We start from the raw sequence: 3,416 nt of genomic DNA on the forward strand, positions 1-3,416 counted from the left end.
GAAAAGCTGTGACTGACTTATAGTCTTAACAAAATTTAAGATAAAATTATATTCAAATGTCTTAACATGGAATTTTTCAACCAACTTTGGAATAATCTCAGCTTCTTTTGAACCTCTCAAGAATTTCTAAACCAAATTAAAATTACAAAATTCACTTTCAAAAACATTATATGAGTGGAATATTCAAGTAAGTTTATTTAACAATTAAGGATCAGGTTTTAAATACATTTTTATCAGAATAACAATTGTGTTCAGTTAAAGCCTGTGGTTCCCCCGACAAGAAGGAAACTGCAAAAGTCAACAAGGAAAACACACCAAAAAAAGTTACAAATACGGTTCACACATTTAAAAGCTTAAAATAATAAACTCAAAAGATACTTTTCAGACTAGAGATCTGTCTCAGTGGTAGAATACCTGCCTAGCATGTGAGGCCCTAAATTAGACCACTAATGCTGCAAAAAAAAATTTTCAATGTCAATGAAGCAAAGAAACAGTATGAAGATCCACCATAACCATAATCATTATCATAACACCAACATATTTTTTCCTGTTTGTGTGATGTGTGTATGCATATTTTCTGCTGTGTGGGCAAGTGTGTGTGGGTGTGCATGTATGTGCGTGTCCATGTGCATGTGGAGGCCTAAGGTTAACGTTGAGAATCATCCCCCATCACTTTTTCATCTTATTGTTTGAGGCAGGACCTCTCATTCAAAGCCAGAGCTCTCTGATACGGTTAGTCTTACTAACCATCTTGCCGTAGGGATTCCCTGTCTCAGTCCTCCCTGTCTGGAATTACAGATGGGCTGCCACACCCACCCAGCATTTTACATGAGTTTCTGGAGATCTGAGTTCTGGTCCTCATGCTTCCACAACAAGCACTTTCACTACTGAGCCATCACCCCAGCTCCATATATTTTTAAAACTAAGCGCTACAAACAAACATCATCAAGTGTTTTCTGGTATAAAATCTACACAGAACTTTTTCTTAAGTGTCACTCTAATCATATCACTGCAAGCTAGACTAAGGATTGCACTTGTTAGAAAACTTATTTACTACAATGTTCTCTAAGTAGGGAGCAGGGATCCCTAGGATCCCAGAGATCATTCATTACAGGGCATCTGCAAGATCAAAATTATCCTCATAATAATGCTCACATGTCATCTGCCTCCTTCTCTCCTATATGTCCGTGTTTTCCAGACTGCATGACAGTGATAGCAACATGGAATGTTGACCTGTATATTAGAGTTTTCACATTTTCTCAGTTTTAATTCCTAAAATCAGTAAGCATAAACTAACAACCAAAAGCTTTTTTTTTTGGAGTCTATAAAAACCCTGAAAAATGTAAATATAACCCCAGACCAAGAAGCTGGGAATACCAGTCTAACAAAACTTAAAAACGGTTTAGAAATCAAAGCAACAAAACATCAATCATAACAAAGTTCTAAATAGTTCTAAATACTGCATTATGAAATTTAAAATGTTTGAAGACTGCCCAATGATTTGTTGTTTTTTGTTTGTTGGATGGATGGATGGATGGATGAATGGATGAATTAATTTTGATGCAGGAGGCCTTGTGCATACTACACAAGTACTCTACTACTAAGCTATATCCCTAGCCATTCGTTTTTAGACACAGGGTCTCACTATGTAGTTCAGGATGGCCATGAACTCACTATGTTACCCAGACTGGCCTCAAATTCCTATCCTTCCACCTCCACATCCCAGGATTAGAGTTATATGCCACCAAGCCCAGAGGTTTATTGGCTTTTGTTGATTTTTCTGGACTGAGAGGAATAATATCTGAAAGTATTATTATTAAAGTAACTTCTTGAAAAAAATGTTTCCATTAGTAGTAAAGAAAAACACCAATGAATTTTTATGCACAGTGTAATGCTAGAAGTCTAGAATTACAACAAAAATTCTAGATTTTTTTTCAGAAAACTTTAATGTGATGCTATATGTTACCACTTTCGATTATTCCTACATGATTTAATAAAAAGTAAAAAGGAGGCTAGAGAGATAGCTAATCAATAAAGAGTTTGCTGCACAGGCATGAAGGCCTGAGTTCATGTCCCTACCTACATAAAAGCTGGACACAGTGTTAAGCATCTGGACCCCAGCAATTGAGGGTAGGGGAGGACAGAAACAGGCATCCCTGAAGCTTTTGAGCCAGCCAGACTTGCTGAATCAGTAAGCTCCAGGCTCACTGAGAGTCCCTGTCTCAAAATACAAAGTGGAGAGACTGAGGAAGACACTCCACACTGACTTCTGACCTTCACATGCATGCACATACACATACACCCATGCACACACAGTAACATATACACAACAAAACAAGTGTTTTAAAATTTCTCATAAGTTTTTCTTATATGCATTAAACAGAAAATTAAGTAATATACCTAAAGATATCAGAATTAAGAATTAAATAATGAAACATGAAAGGATGTTTGGTCCTTTATGAACACCCCATACTTCTAAAACTGCAAAAACTGTTTGAAATTTGAATCAAATCCTGTATATTCACATTAATAAAAATGATTACTATAATGAACATATTATTTTGACAATATGTGATTTATGAAGTCAAAAATGAAGCTGCAAAGAAAACAGAAAATATAATATTGATTTCAAGAGAAAAACTACTAGCCATTAAAATGTATGTGATGTGGAAAAACTCCCCCAATTTATGGAATCCTAAACTTGAATGCAGTTTGGTGGCAGAATGTTTGCCTAGCACGCATGAGGCCTTTGGTTTCAGCCCCATGACCACAGATATAAAATAAATAATAAAAATGCATTTAAAATTCTCTACTGTAAATTATCTCATATTTTTGGAAAACAAAGCACAATTTATCAAAACATGAAATATCTTTTGGCTTACTAATGTTACTGCTAGGATTCTAACCAAATACCCTCATTTACATATAGAGATACACATTATACATAAGGATATTTAGTAAGACGTTACTTTTACTATGAAAATCTATAAGCAGTCTAAATTATTCCAATACGCAAATAAGTAAATATATTATAGTAGCCACAGAATTCTACACAACCATTAGAAAGAATGAGGTAGTTTACAGGTTGTAACTGACATGAAATGACTCCATTTGGAAAAGGGAAAAACATACATATGTATATAGAGATAGTGATACATGTAATGAAAAAGTTCTAGAAATGAACTTTGAGACATGGGCTGGAAGTGAGAAGAGTTTAGGGATTTTTGCATTAATTGAAAACTTTAATGTAAGCATTAATTTTAATGGCTTTTTATTGAATTTTTGTAAATTTCATAAAATATCTTTTGATCATATTTAGATTCCCTCCCCTATCTGCAACCCCTTTCCTACCTTTTTACATGTACTCTATAAATATATATATATATATATATATATATATATATATATATATATAT

The sequence above is a fragment of the Nannospalax galili genome, unplaced genomic scaffold (assembly GCF_000622305.1).
Source record: "Nannospalax galili isolate Female #2095 unplaced genomic scaffold, S.galili_v1.0 scaffold846, whole genome shotgun sequence".
Taxonomy (NCBI): Eukaryota; Metazoa; Chordata; class Mammalia; order Rodentia; family Spalacidae; genus Nannospalax; species Nannospalax galili.